At 42.3% G+C, this 15337-nt stretch overlaps 1 long non-coding RNA gene across 1 annotated transcript in view; it reads left to right on the top strand.

The window, feature by feature from the left end:
- LOC102450964 (uncharacterized) overlaps positions 1 to 15337 on the top strand; it is a 90657-nt gene that overhangs the window by 41724 nt on the left and 33596 nt on the right. The gene's annotated exons all lie outside the window — the stretch shown is intronic.

Raw genomic sequence — 15337 nt, forward strand, 5'->3', positions numbered from 1 at the left:
GGGTCCTCATCACCATCAGTCACTCCCTCTGCTCAACTCCCTCTTCAACTCCCCTGTCTGCAGTCTGTAAGGTTCAACTTTGATATTTTCCTCCCTTCCTTCAATCACAAAATCTCTCTCACCAATCTCCAGCCTTGCTCAAAATAATCTCTTCCTCCAGTCCTGTTTCCATGATCGTTCCAGTTTCTATTAAAAGATTATTATGCCCTGATCTCCCTCACAGAACTCTCTCTCCATTCCCACATCTCTGCCTGCTTCTCTGATTTCCTAGATGTGTCAACATCAGCCTAAACTTATCACCAAAAGTGAACTAGTGATGTTTCCTCCAAAAATCTCTCCATTCAAACAATTCTCCATCTCTTTTGACTTCCACACCATCTTCCCTTTCAATCAAGCCCCTTTCTCCCTCTTCTCTTGCATATCTAGATCGTGTGCAAAAGCTTCTTTTGCCATGACATTTCCAAGATTTGTCTTTTTGTCCAGTGAGCCAAAACTCACACATAGGTCTTCATCTGTTTTCTTGATAATCATAAACTCTACTTCTCCAAACTCTCCAATACCCAAATCCTATACTGCTCCCCAACACCAATCTATTCAGAATGCACCCTCTAAAACATTTCTTGTCTATCATTATGACTATATCACCATCCTCTTTCTTGTTCCTTTCCTGAGTCTCCTTTTTTTCCCACTGCATCGAGTTCAAGTGTCATGTCCTCAGCTCCAAAGCCTGTAGAACTACCGCAGTGAAGCAAAAAGAGAGCTTTGGCAGCAGTATTTCTAAAGCACTTTGCATCTATGCTCGCTGAGTGATGGACTATTTGTCACTCATTTAACTCTCAGATAGAAACTCGAGCAATAAGTTAATATTATCCTCCAACCTCACTTGCATTATCTTCTGGTATTGTTTTCAGCAAACTCTACAGCTGAGGTTGGAGTACTGTAATTTTATGACAGATTGTAACCTGTAAACTTATTTACTAGCGCATACCACAGATTCTTGCCAAGTTTCAAGGGTAATCAGCAATTCATCACTCCCAACATTCCAGTATCTCTAAATTCCATCTAACAATTTCTCATTCTGCTCTGTTTTATTAATCTATAAGAGTGCATCAAGAATTTGCTTTGGATCCCTTCCCAAAGAAGAGCACAGACTGCCAAAAGGAACCCCTCACATATGGGCCTCTAGTCTTCTTGTGCTCACACTTGCAGCTTCCCACACATTCAGTGAAGCAAAAAAATCACAGCCTGCGCGTGAGTAGTGTTCTGCCAGATTCTCCGGCGGTTACTGTACAAGACTGCACTTGCAGAAGGTTGAAGTGCAGGCTTAGTTAAAGAGTGCCCATGGTAAGATGCAAAATTAATTTCCCTGAGGAACAAAGATATTTTTGATTTAGACTTGTACAATTTTTAACCTTTAAATCCTTTCTAGTAAAGAGCCTGGCTGTGAAGTGAAACTTCTTCCTCACCCTTACTGACCTCCCATTTCTCCTCCCCATGTCACATCCCCCTAGCTTTTCTTATATTCCTACCCTCATCACTCACCTCGTAGGCACGAGTGGGTGGAATTCTATAGTGGCTCCCTTTTTAGGGGTTGTTTATAAACAATCTCTGCAATGTTAATATCCAAAGAGAAGCTACTCTCCAAATCCCTTAGAACTTAAGGGAGCATGGTCCATACTTTCCGTTCATTTTCAATCATACCATCTCCCAGACAGCTCCATTCCGTGCAGCTTACTCCTGCAATGGATAGAAAGAAAGACTGCTGAGGACTATGCATGATTGCAGAGAAAAGGCTCTAATTAGTGTAATATTTGCAGCCCTAATGCAACCCTTCTTGTGGGACAGTTATACAAGTTTCATTTCTGAAGGAAGTTTCTGACTCATGCCACTGTTGACCACAAATGGATTTTAGAAGGTCAAAGGTTAGTGTGTGTTGTACTCCTTCTGCTTACAGGTCAAGAGCAAATTGGTAGTAAGTCTCTTCACATTTTTATTCTGTTTTTTTTTAAATGTTTTATGAAAGACCATCTAAGTCCCCAGTCCTGTATCCACTTATGTATGTACCAAACTTCATGCGTGTGAGTAGTTGTATTGACTTCAGTATACCCAGAATCATAGGGTTGGAAGAGACCTCCAGGAGGTCATCAAGTCCAACCCCCTGCCCAAAGAAGGACCAACCCCAACAAAATCATCCCAGCCTGGGCTTTTTCAAGCCATATATAGCTGGAGAGTCCACCACCTCTCTAAGTAACCCATTCCAGTGTTTCACTTAATAAAATAGTTTTTCCTAATATACAACCTAGACTTCCCCTACTGCAGTTTGAGACCATTGCTCCTTGTTCTGTCATCTGTCACAATTGAGAACAGCCTCTCTCCATCCTCTTTGGAACCCCCCTCAGGTAGTTAAAGGCTGCTACCAAATGCCCTCCTAAGTCTTCTCTTCCCTCAAATCCCTCAGCCTCTCCTCATAGGTCATGTGCTCCACCCCCCTGATAATTTTTGTTGCCCTCTGCTGGAACTCTCTCCAATGTTTCCATATCCTTTCTATAATGGCGGGGGATGGGGGACAGAATTGGATGCAGTACTCCAGATGTGGTCTCACCAGTGCCAAATAAAGGGGAATAATCACTGCAATGCTTCTCCTAATGCACCCTAATATGCCGTTAACCTTCTTGGCTGCAAGGGCACACTGTTGACTCATATCCAGCTTCTCATCCACTATAATCCCCAGGTCCTTTTATGCTGAGCTGATGCGTAGCCAGTCGGTCCCCAGTCTGTAGCAGTGCTTGGAATACTTCTGTCACAAGTGCAGGACTCTGCACTTGTCCTTGTTGAACCTCATCAGATTTCTTTTGGCCCACTCCTCCAAATTGTGTAGGTCACTCTGGATCCTATTTCTACCCTCCAATGTATCTATCTCTCTCCCTAGATTAGTGTCATCTGCGAACTTGCTAAGGGTGCAATCCATCCCCTCATCCAAGTCATTAATAAAGATGTTGAATAAAACTGGCCCTAGAACTGACCCTTGGGACACTGTGCTTGATACCAACTGCCAATCAGCCATTGGACCATTGAGCCCAACAATCTAGCCAGCTTTCTATCCACCTTATAGTCCATTTATCCAATCTATACCTTCTTAACTTGCTGGCAAGAATATTGTGGGAGACCATATCAAAAGCTTTGCAAAAGTCAAGGTATATCACACCCACCATCCTTCCCATATCCACAGAGCCAGTTACTGCATCATAGAAGGCAATCAGATTGGTCAGGCATGACTTGCCCTTGATGAATCCATGTTGATTGTTTCTGTTCACTTTCCTCTCTCCCAAGTGCTTCAAAATGGATTCCTTGAGGATCCCTGTAGAGGGGTGGACTAGGCCTGATGCCCTCTTGCTGGAAGCCTTGCTGTACTGTGCTCCAGGGAGAAGAACAGAAAAGAGGTCCTCCACGTAGACTAGAGTGTCTGCTTCTCCTGCAGCCAATCAGGGCCCAGCAAGTGGATATAAAATAAGCTGTTGAGCCAGGGCCTGGCAGTTCCTTGCTGGAGCTTGACCCAGGCAGACCTAAGGGCTGACTAGGAAGACAACAGCACTGTGGACAGCTTTGAGTGGGAGTTGGGTCCAGGGAGAACTTGACAGCAAAGCCTGAGAGAAAGGGCTGGACAGAGCAGCTTTTCAGGGAAGTAGTCCATGAAATGTGACTGCAACAGACTCCATTGATATTCAGCGGGCAACTGCTACTTGTAGGGTCTCAGGGCTAGGACCCAGAGGAGTGAGCACGCCTGAGCCCTCCCAACACCCAGCAGCCGCAACGGGGGTAAGAAGAAGCCTGGTCCCAGGCAATGGACCGGAATGCCTTCTGGGACCCCATCCCCAGAGAACAGCCAGGCAGAGTAATTGCAGACATGCCCTTGACCACAAAGGGGCTCTCACCAAAGGGTGAGCCCCTTCACAATCCCCTCCATGATTTTTCCATGGACTGACTGTTATAATTTACAGCAATGAAACTGCATTATTTGGGATGATTATTGCAGGGTTCATTTGTTTGTGTTTTTAATATGGAATATTTTTTCTATAGCATCTTTGATACTTGGGGCATCCCAAAGCACTGTATAGGTTTCCATGAATTTCTTGGTTTCAGTGAAGCTGCACTAATAAACTCCGAGACAACTGGAAATTGTGTGGCAATATTAACACAGCACAGACTCATTGCAGAAAATATTATTTTAATTAAATGTATCGAGCCATGCAGCACAGTGTCAAATTCCAAGTAGAAAACTTTGAAACACTTGCTTTTTGATCAAAATACAAGAACTGTTTCACAAACCCTTTTATTACTGGCATTGCAGCAAAGAAATACCACTCGGTATGGATGGCCTACAGAGAGCTCCCACTGCCACCTCCCAGTACAGGCATGCAGATTGCAAAATGCTTCCTTTGTTTGCTTATTCCTGGAACGTGACAGGGCAATGTTAGATTTTTGCAGTCCATACACCAGGTGTGAACAAAGGCAGGCAAAACCATGGGAAATGAGTGTGTATCCCCAGGGAGAGAATATACAGTTTATAGCCAGATGGGGGAAGTGAACATGTTTATATGCCAGTAAACTATACATTGGTATAGCTTAGAAAACTAAAATTTCAAGTAAAACATAAAGTATTAAAGAGAAACATTTTCAATAGGAAGTTAAAGGAAAAACTATATAAACAGGATTTTTGTTTAAAAAAAAATAGACTTCTAACATGGTGGCTCTCCACCGTATAGCTTTCTCTTTGACTCTTGTAGACTGCAAGCGAGGGTGTGATTTGTGGCATTGATAGGCATACACATCTTAGTTTGAATCTAGCTAGCATGTGTAACAATACTAATGAAAGTGCAATGGCATAGGCTTCAGCTTGGGGTAGCAATGCAAGTGTGTACCCAGGGATCCTAGTAAGCTTGCACTGGGACAGCTGTCCTGTGCCAAAACCCAGGCTACCATGCCTTCACTTCTTCTTTGTTACTCATGCTAGAATTGCAATGTTGCTTGCATTGCAGTAACATTCCGACACCACATAGCTAGGAAACAAACTTTGAACCCTGATAGTTTATAATTTGCTAAAATCCCCTTTGCTTGCTGACTGACTCTAAGTATCAACTAGCTGCTGAAACTACCACAAATTCCAAAAAGGAGTGCTGTGGCAGGAGATTTTCCACATCCGCTGAACTACAGAATAAATTCTGCTAAAGACTTCCATGCCTGTGGCCACAGTGGAATATTAGCTATTGCTATTTTCATATGTAGATTGAGTAGATTGTGAATAGGGATCATAGAAATACTCTAAATTAGAAAGGCTACATTAGATTAAGTAGCTGCAATTATAGGATTCTGAGGAGGAAACAGGTTTTACCAATGATTGTTAGTTTTTATATCCATTAGTCTGACAAAAGGAGGAACTGGCATGATCACCAAAGCACTGTATCATATTTTCAATGATTTGTGGGAAATTAGTTTGATGGTTTCAGTTTAAGTTCCTAGTAAACAGTTATCCACATCACAGTAAGCACCGACTGACAACCTTACAGGCATCCTATATTGATTGCCTAGAACTTAGTAGATAGCATAAGTCTATGCTACTAATAGAAATATGTTGGGGAACATAGTCACAGTGTTGCAGTGTAGCCTAACTACAAAAAGAGAACTCTAAAAGCAAAATGTGATCCATGTTTGTAACTGAAATATGGGGCAACCATCTCATTAGTAGGTTCCCTGTTGGCAGCGTCTTAACTATCTTCTTATTCCAGTGGTGGTTAATCCAGGTCAGTAAAGAAGCAGGTTGTGATGAGACATTTGTACTGGCTCACTTTGTTGCATGTATTGTGTGGTTCAGTCCTCAGTTTTGCTAATCCAGCACTGCTCCCAGATTAAATTCACAACAAAAGGCATCAGTCATCTTCTGCAAAAGAGGTAGGTGGAACTAGAAGCTAGGTCTACACTACAGCTTTTTCCAATTTTTTTTTTTTGAAGAAGCTTTTCTGAAATTTTCTATCACAATTTTATAGGGTGAACTGTTGGACCTTTGTCATAATTAAATGATTTCTTATTTCCTCTCATCTTGTTTATTGAAAAACTTTTCCAGAACAGATGTTCACTTGAATAAGTGTTAGCTAAAGTATCCTTCAAAGTGGTAAAAACAAATTAAACTGTTCGCACAGAAGAGTTTACAAACTTGCAGATCGCAGGAATGGTTTTCACCTGCCAGCCTGCAATCTGTACTAATAAAATGTGCAATAGAAAAAAAAGCAAATATGTAGAGTCTGCTCAAGTGTGTTAGGACAGGGTAGGAGACCTGCTAGAATTTACAAATTGTATGTGACAAGTGAACACAGCACCATGCTTGCATGGAAATAATGAATTGGACACTTGCCTGATTCAGCAAAGAAATTGTCCTTATAATTTACATTTCACCTATATTTTATCTGCCCTTTATTTTTATTTCTGATAAGATGGCATTAGATAGGACACTTTTTCCCACTTTCTCCAAAATTCATTTTAAAACATCTTTTAAATTAAGGATTTATTTATTTGTTTTCAAGAAAAAAAATCAGTTCAAGATGCTTATTTCTGATATCAAACAGTAATAAAGTATTGAATAAATGGGTATTATTGAAACAATGTACCAAATCAGTTGGTCTCCAGTTTGTCCCCAGAAACAGGTGAAAATTTACAATCTATGAAATGTCAGATAAAAAACTGGACTTTGAAGCACATGCCAGTATAGAGCTGTTTTGAAAGAAGTGCAATATCAACAACAAAACAAAAGGCATCAGTCATCCATTTAGGGTGTGTCTACACAGTACCCTAAACTTGAAATAAGATATGCCATTTGCACTACGCAAATTGTGTATCTTATTTCAAAACTATTTTGAAATTTGAAATTTGGCATGTCTCCACAGCACCAAATTTCAAAATAACATGCTATTTCAGGCCTTCCCTTATGCCTTGTGCAACACGGTTTATTAGGATGGTGAAATAGTGCGCACATTATTTCAAATAATATTTCAAAATAACACGTGTCTTGTGTAGATGTGGGGTAGCTATTTCGGGATACCTCCGGTATCCCAAAATAGTCATATAGTGTCACCTTTAAAGACTAACAACATGATTTTTTGCTATAAGCTGAGAACATGTGTGTTGGAGATTACAAGGGAACTGAAAGACTTGGGTGTATCAATTGATCACAGGATAATTATGATCCATAAGTGTGATGCACTAGTGAAAAAGGCTAGTGTAGTCCTAGGATGGATGAGATGAAGTATTTCCAGTATAGAGGGAAATGTTATTAGTATTATACAAGGCACTAGTGTGATTGCATCTGGAATATTTTGTGCAGTTCTAGTCTCCCATGTTTAAAAAAGATGAATTCAGACTGGAACAGATGTAGAGAATGGCTACTAGGGTGATCCAAGGAATGGAAAACCTACCTTAAGAGAGGAGACTCAACGAGGTTGGTTTGTTTAGACCATCAAAATAAGGGTGAGGAGAGAAATGATTGCTCTCTATGACTATGTCTACACTTCAGAGTTATTATGGAATAAGCTATTCTGGAATAGTTATTCTGAAATAGCTTATTTCAAAATAGCATGTCTACACTGCAGTGAAGCCTCAAAATTAGTCTGAGGCAGGCTTCCCTAATTTAGATGTGCTATCTCGATTTAGAGCCCCAGGAGGAATAACTTAGAATGGCTCTGGTGAGGGAATATTTTGAAATAGCAGAAGTGGAGCATTTACACGTGCCTTATTTTGAAATAGCTATTTCGGAATATCAGAGGGGTAGCCGTGTTAGTCTGAATCTGCAAAAGCGGCGAGGAGTCCTGTGGCAACTTATAGTCTAACTGAAGTGTAGGAGCATAAGCTTTCGTGGGCAAAGACCCACTTCGTCAGATGCATGTGGTGACCATTCATCTGACGAAGTGGGTCTTTGCCCACGAAAGCTTATGCTTCTACACTTCAGTTAGTCTACAAGGTGCCACAGGACTTCTCGCCGGTATTTCGGAATAGGCGTTATTCTTCATAGAATGAGGTTTACAGAAGTCGGAATAAGCCATCCGTTATTTTAAAATTATTTCAAAATACTGGGATTGCTGTGTAGACATTCACATAGTTATTTTGGAATAATAGCTACTATTCCGAAATAACTTAGCTGTGTAGACACATCCTATGAGTATATCAAAGGGATAAGCACCAGAGAGGGAGAGAAGAGGTATTTAAGTTGAGCACCGGAACAAATGGATATAAACTGGCCATAGACAAGTTTAGGCTAGAAATTAGATGAAGGTTTCTAATCAACACAGTAGTGAAGTTCTGAAACAGCCTTGCAAGGGGAGCAGTAAGGGCAAAAATCTCACCTGAGACTGAGCATGATAAGTTTATTGAGAGAATCATGTGATGAGACTGCCTACAATAGCATGTAGCCGATCTGCTAGCAGCAAATATCTCAAATAGCTCGTTATCGGACACTAGATGGGGAGGTCTCTGAGTTTCCTTTTTTCATTTGCAGACCCCTAAAAAGACAGAGTCATTGGACCTGCTCAGGTCCACATATTAGGGATGTAATACTGTACCTGGTTAACTGATTAACCAATTAACCAGGTGCTTACTGGTTAACATTGTTGGGTACACGCAAACCCCTGGCCCCTCCCTACAGCTCTGCATTTGAGAGCTGGTGTGCAAGCATGCTGGCTCAGTCCCAGCTCCTGGTGGGTTCAACAGCTATCCCTGGTGCAGTTCTGCAGCAAGGGTAGCTATTGGACCCAGTACGAGCCAGGACCGAGCAAGCATGCTTGTGTGCCTGCTCTCAAGCTCCTTAAATGCAGAGCCATTTACCAGTTAATTGTGTATCTGACAAAAATGTTGTCGGCTACACAATTATGGAATTAAATGCTTCCTAACATTCCTACTGCAGACCACAGATTGACAGCCACTGTTCTATGGTAAGTACATGATTTTGTAGACCCCTTCGCCCTACTCTGCAGACCCCAGGTGTCTGCGAATAACAGGTTGAAATCTGCTCTTCTAAATGCACGGGGCCAGATTCACTGGTGCATTTCAGCTGCTATACACTACTCCAGGGTAGTGCTATTGTGGCAGTGGCAGCGTCTGGAGCCCCAGATCCCTCAAATCACCGCCAGAGCACTGCATGGCACACCCTTGGCAGCTCTGAGTACTGGGGGGGGGGGGGGCATGTGTATGCCGTGGGCCAAGCAATGCTTAGAGCTGGCTGCCCTGGCTCTTCCCCTTCCATCAGAGGCCCTGCCCTTTCCTGGCACACAGAGCTCCCCTCACCCACACACCTCGTCTAGGGTCCCAGTGTGGTGGTCAGTTCCTCTGAGCAGCCAAACTATTCAGGTGAATCTTGGCTCATAAACAGAAGGGTTTGTTTATTGATTTAGAATGCATGCATGGGTGTTAGATATAATATGTAAACCTCCTGCATGCCTATTGGCTAGACCAGCTTAGGAGGGATGGGCTACTTTTTTTCGGAAAAAGATACGCAAACTGCGCTCTGCAATTTACATACCTTTTTCCAATTTTTTTTTGGAAGAGGCTTTTCCGAAATTTGGCCCATCCACACTGGGCCAAATTTTGGGAAAAAACTCTCTTTCGGAAAAGCCCTTATTCCTTATAACATGAGGAATACCTGGCTTCTGAAAGAGTGCGTCTGCTGTTCCACAAAAAATGTCAGAACAGCAGATGCGTTCCCTGGACATGGCCGAGTTTTTCCGGGATACTTTTGGTATCCCAGAAAAACTCCATAGTCTAGACAATAGCCATAGAGACTCCAACTTGTATTAAAGTACATTTGTATCTTAAAAACAGTTTTACCTGTGGAAAAGGGGGCTGCTGTACAGTTGTCTGGTAGTTGAACAGAAACAGCCACACTATTTCTCTAATTCTTTGGTGAAATCTGCTATATTTAAAAAGCCAGTATGAATTACAAAAAGTGTGTGTTTCTAATTCTTCAGTATCTACCTGAGGATACAGAATTTGGAAATAATGTTGTGAAATTTAGTGAGGATTGATTTGGACTTGTTGAAAGATCCTAGAAAAATCATTGTGGAATAGATCCACAAGAAAAAAAAATATTAGGGCCCCAGCTTTCCAAAAAAATTTCAATGGCGGTATTTGGAGTAGAGGAGGGCTTTATTTCAATAAAAAGGAAAGACTTCAGCGCTAATATTTACTCTTTTAAACCAGTATTTTATAGCTCAGGAAATTGTAACTGAGGAAAAATGTTGTGAAGTATTTTGAATTGCAGTAAGGAAAAAAAAGGTATGGAGCGCTGACAGATTTATCATCATCACATAGTGTAAGTGGTCAAATTCATTGATTTTTAAAGAGAGATGAGGTCTCCAGAAAAGAAATGGTTGAAAATATTACAAGCTACACTTGTAAAATCAGTTAGAAGGGGAAATAGTTTCAGAGTACCTAACAAATATTTTAAAAATGGCAATGAAGCATTACATGACAAATTTGTTTGTGAAAGGTGAAGCTCTAAACTAAGAGACTGCTTCCTGCAAATTGAAGATTCTGTAGAATTAAAAATTAGTAGCATTTGCTGGAATTTTTAATCAATGAAATGAAATGTGTACTAAGTAGAAAAATCTGCTCAGCAGAGGTCTGATCAAAACCCAATTGTAGTGAATTTATTGGGGTTAAGATCAGCAAAGGGTAAAAGGGTACCAGATCAGGCACCAGAGTTACCTGCATGGCCCCGCAATATGCCAATATCTTTATGGCTGACCTTGAGTAACATTTCCCCAGCTCTAGCCTCCTAGTACCCTTACTTTAGTTATGCTACATTGATGACATTTTCATCATATGGACCCAAGGAAAGGACACCCTTAAAGAATTCCACAGAGATTTCAACAACTTCCACCCTACCATCAACCTTAGTCTGGACCAGTCCACTAAAAAGATTCACTTCCTTGACACTACAGCACAGGTTGAACCTCTCTAATCCACAACTCTTTCATTCAGAAACATCCATCGTCCAGAATGATTTTAGTTAGCTGGCTGCCCACTTTTCATGGGTGTGGCCAAGTTTCCAACGGTTCCATAAAGTTTGTTTACAGTCACCAGTCCTAGCTCTCAGTGTTCTGTGCTGTTATTTAGCTCTAAGTTACCCCTAAATGTCCTCGAACAGCCCAGTAAGCAGTGGAAATATTGGTAATACTGCTAGACAATATTGACCTCCCATCGTCCAGAAAATTCTCTCATTCTCAAAGCTGAAATACTCACCCGGGGAAGTGAATAAACAGACTGACAGAGCCAGACAAGTACCCAGGCATCAGCTTCTTCAAGACAGGTTGTAGGGAATAATTTCTGGGCTCACTGGGTGCAGGTGAAAACAAGCAGAGGATTTATTGGTTCACAGAGCTGGTGAAGTATTCATTAGAGGTTAACCTGGTGAGCACTAACTTAATCAAAACATACATTAGATTATATAGGTATCAGATGGACGGAAGAGAAGTGATTTGATAGGTCTAGCAGCAGAAGTGAGATATGCGCATAAGCCAATGGTCTACAATAGTTATACAGTATCTCCGCCCATTGCCAATTAAACATATTATCGCTAATACAGATAGTTATTCCTAACAAGCTAAATAAGCCAACATAAACAAAGGCATATTGATGGTCATTTTGTCAGCTGGAAATAAAATGCGTTTCCTGTGGGGGTAGTATTGCTTTGGCGCAATCTTTGGGATCCAAGCTTATTTTCTAGGAACAAAGCAGACAATGAAAAACAATCCCGCGCGGTTGTTTGGTTGTTTGGTACCGGCCTTATCAAAATGAGGCCATTTTGGAATGTGGTTTCCAGGGGAACCAGGGTCACAGTAACTGTTGCACTGTATGTTTCTCAGGCTTGGACTAATACTGTCAGATCTGAGTTTGTCAGTTCTCAGCAAGATACCATGGACAGCCTCAATTTACCCCTCACAGGTCCAGCAAACAAAATAACAGAACACCACTGGTCATCACGTACAGCTCTCAGTTTAAACTCCTCCAGCGCATCATTGATAGTCTACAACCTATCCTGGAAAATGACCCCTCACTATACAGGCTTTGGGGAACAGGCCAATCCTTGCCTACAGACAACTGCCTAACCTGAAACAAATTTTTTCCAGAAACCACACATCACACCTCAAACATACTCACCCAGGATCCCAACCCTACAATAAGCCCCGGTGCCAACTCTGTCCACACATCTACACACAGGAACTAACCACATAAGTCACCACATCAGAGGCTCAGACAACTGCCTCTAATGTGATATATGCCATCAAGTCCCAGCAATGACCCTCTGCCATGTATATTGGTCAGACTGGACAGTCTCTACGACAAAGGATTAATAGACACAAATCCGATATTCGAACTGGTATCACAGAAATCTATTAGAGAACAGATTTACTTGTGGGGGCACTTATTAATGGATTTAAAGGTGGTTATTCTCTTTCAAAACAATTTCAGGAATCAGCTAGAAAGGGAATCTGCGGAACTAGCTTTCATATGCAAATTTGATACTAGCTCACAAGGTTTGAACAAAGATATGAACTGGATGGACCATCATATTCAACACCCAAATGACATCAAAAGCTAAGTATCATGCACTTACAGCCTACTCTATTAGCCTCATTTAGCACACACACTTTAATTGACAGTTTTTTCCTTTTCTTTCTCCTCCCTTATGTCTACATTACAGTTTTTTTCAGAAAAACGGCCTTTTTTTCTGAAAATCTCTGGTTATGTCCACACTGCAATTGTGCTCTTTCAAGGGGGGGGGGGGGAAGGAAAGAACAGAGGGGTTTTTCTGACAGTGGTAAATCTCTTTCTGTGAGGAAGAAGCCTTTTTCTGAAAGAGCTCTTTCAGAAAAAGGTGTGTGTGGATGGGGAAGAGGGAGTTCTGTCGAAAAAAGAGGAAAGAGGAAAAAGCACAGGTGCCCTGGTGGCCACTCTATCCATAGTAATCATATCTTAAATGTGAGATAGCGTCCTTTCAGTGTGGACACTATCTTTCAAAAAAGCAGATTGCTTTTTCGGTGCTCTTTTGCTGTGTGGACGCTCTCTTCAGAAGATTTTTTTTTTGGAAGATCTCTTCCTGAAAAGCTTCTTCCAAAAGAAGCCTGCAGTCTAGACATAGCCCCCCCCCTCTCTTTTTCTGCTTTATAATTCAACCTCTGTGCCTCTTGCTCCATATGTGTCATCTGAAGAAGTGGATTGTGCCCACAAAACTCATGATACCATTTATATATTTTTGTTAGTTTCTAAGGTGCTACTGGACCATTGATGTTTTTAAAGTTTTTATTCACTTTTCCAATATATTAAATAATTCCCTCTTCACTGTAGAAAGCCTAAATTGCTAGTGCAGGGAAATCTTTATCAGTACTATTTTGAATCCAGACAGCTGACATTTTCTTAATCCCTCTGATCTCCCCAAGGTTGTTGTCTGTTTTGACTTCTAGGTTTGTTGCTGGTTTTTGTCACTTTCTGGTAGGAATATTTACTATCGGCTATACCTTGTCATTTTCTCAATCTCTCTTTCTAAAGCAGGGTTGGCAACTTTCTAATCACACAAAACCAAGTACCTTTGCCTCTTTCCTTCCCCAAGGCCCAACTCGCTTGCTCCATCCTCTCTTGCTCTATCACTAGCTCCCCCCCACTCTCACGCACTTTCACTGGGCAGAGCTAGGGGATTAGGATACAGGAGGAGGGATGAGGGCTCCAGCTGGAGGTGTTGACTCTGGGGTAGGGCTGGAGATGAGGTGCTTGGGTTTGCTGGGGAGGACTCCAGGTTGGATCAGGGGGTTGTGGTGTGGAGGTGAGGGCTTTGGTTGGGGCCAGAAATGAGGGTTTCAGGGTGTGGGAGAAGGCTCCAGGCTGGGGCAGAGGGTTGGGGTGTGTGATGTGCAGGTTCTAGGAGGGAGTTTGAGTGCAGGAGGGGACTCTAGGCAGGAGTTTGGCAAGTCAGAGGGACTGTGGGGTCCCAGTGGTGCTTACTTTGGCTCCCAGGAAGCAACCACCAGGTGCCTGTGGCCCCTAGACATGGGGGATCCACATGCTGTCTCCTCCATGGAGGAGAGAGAAAAATTATTCTCTTTAACCTCTGAGGATAGAACAAGAAGCAATGGGCTTAAATTGCAGCAAGGGAAGTTTAGGTTGGACGTTAGGAAAAAGTTCCTAACTGTCAGGGTAGTCAAACACTGGAAAAAGTTGACTAGAGAGGTTGTGGAATCTCCATCTCTGGAGATATTTAAGAGCAGGTTAGACAAACACTTGTTAGGGATGATCCAGAGGGTGCTCGGTCCTGAGGTGAGGGCAGGGGACTGGATATAATGACCTCTTGAGGTCCCTTCCAGTTCTTGTGTTCTATGATTCTTTGGTGCCCTTACACCTGCAGACACCATTCCCACAGCTCCCATTGGTCATGGTTCCTGGTCATTGTAGGCTATGGAGCTGGCACCTGGAGTGGCATCAGTGCATGGAGCTTCCCTGTGCCTAGGGAGCACAGGCACCTGGAAGCTGTTTCTGGGAGCTGAACGGAACTAGGGCAGGTAGGGACCCTGCCTGAGCCCTGGGCCCTACTGTGTCACTAACTGGAATTTTAATGGCTTGGTTGGCAGAAGTCGTTAGGGTCCCTTTTCTACAAGGCCTCCCAGTCGAAAACCAGACCTCTACCTACCCAGTTAGTAATCTACCTTTGTTTGCTGCTCATTCAACTAGTAAATATCTTGTTGCATTTCACCTTTGCAGGCTCCTATTCTTCATATTGGCTACGTCTAGACTGGCATGATATTCCACAAATGCTTTTAACGGAAAAGTTTTTCCATTAAAAGCATTTGCGGAAAAGAGCATCTAGATTGGCACGGACGCTTTTCCGCAAAAGCACTTTTTGCGGAAAAGCGTCCGTGCCAATCTAGACATGGTTTTGCGCAAGAAAGCCCCGATCGCCATTTTCGTGTTCAGGGCTTTTTGGCGCAAAACAATACTGCATTGTCTACACTGGCCCTCTTGCGCAAAAGAATTTGCGCAAGAGGGTTTTTGCCTGAATGGGAGCAGCATAGTATTTCCGCAAGAACACTGATAATCTTACATGAGATCGTCAGTGTTCTTGCGGAAATTCAAGTGGCCAGTGTAGACAGCTGGCAAGTTTTTCCGCAAAAGCAGTTGCTTTTGCGGAAAAGCTTGCCAGTCTAGACTCAGCCATTAAGTCACACAGCCCAAAGCAGTGAAAAGTTAGAAAATGCCCAAATTAAGGTGATCTGTGCTACCTTAATTCTGCTCCTTTGTGCACATACAT

Source organism: Pelodiscus sinensis, chromosome 1 (genome assembly GCF_049634645.1).
Source record: "Pelodiscus sinensis isolate JC-2024 chromosome 1, ASM4963464v1, whole genome shotgun sequence".
Lineage (NCBI taxonomy): Eukaryota > Metazoa > Chordata > Testudines > Trionychidae > Pelodiscus > Pelodiscus sinensis.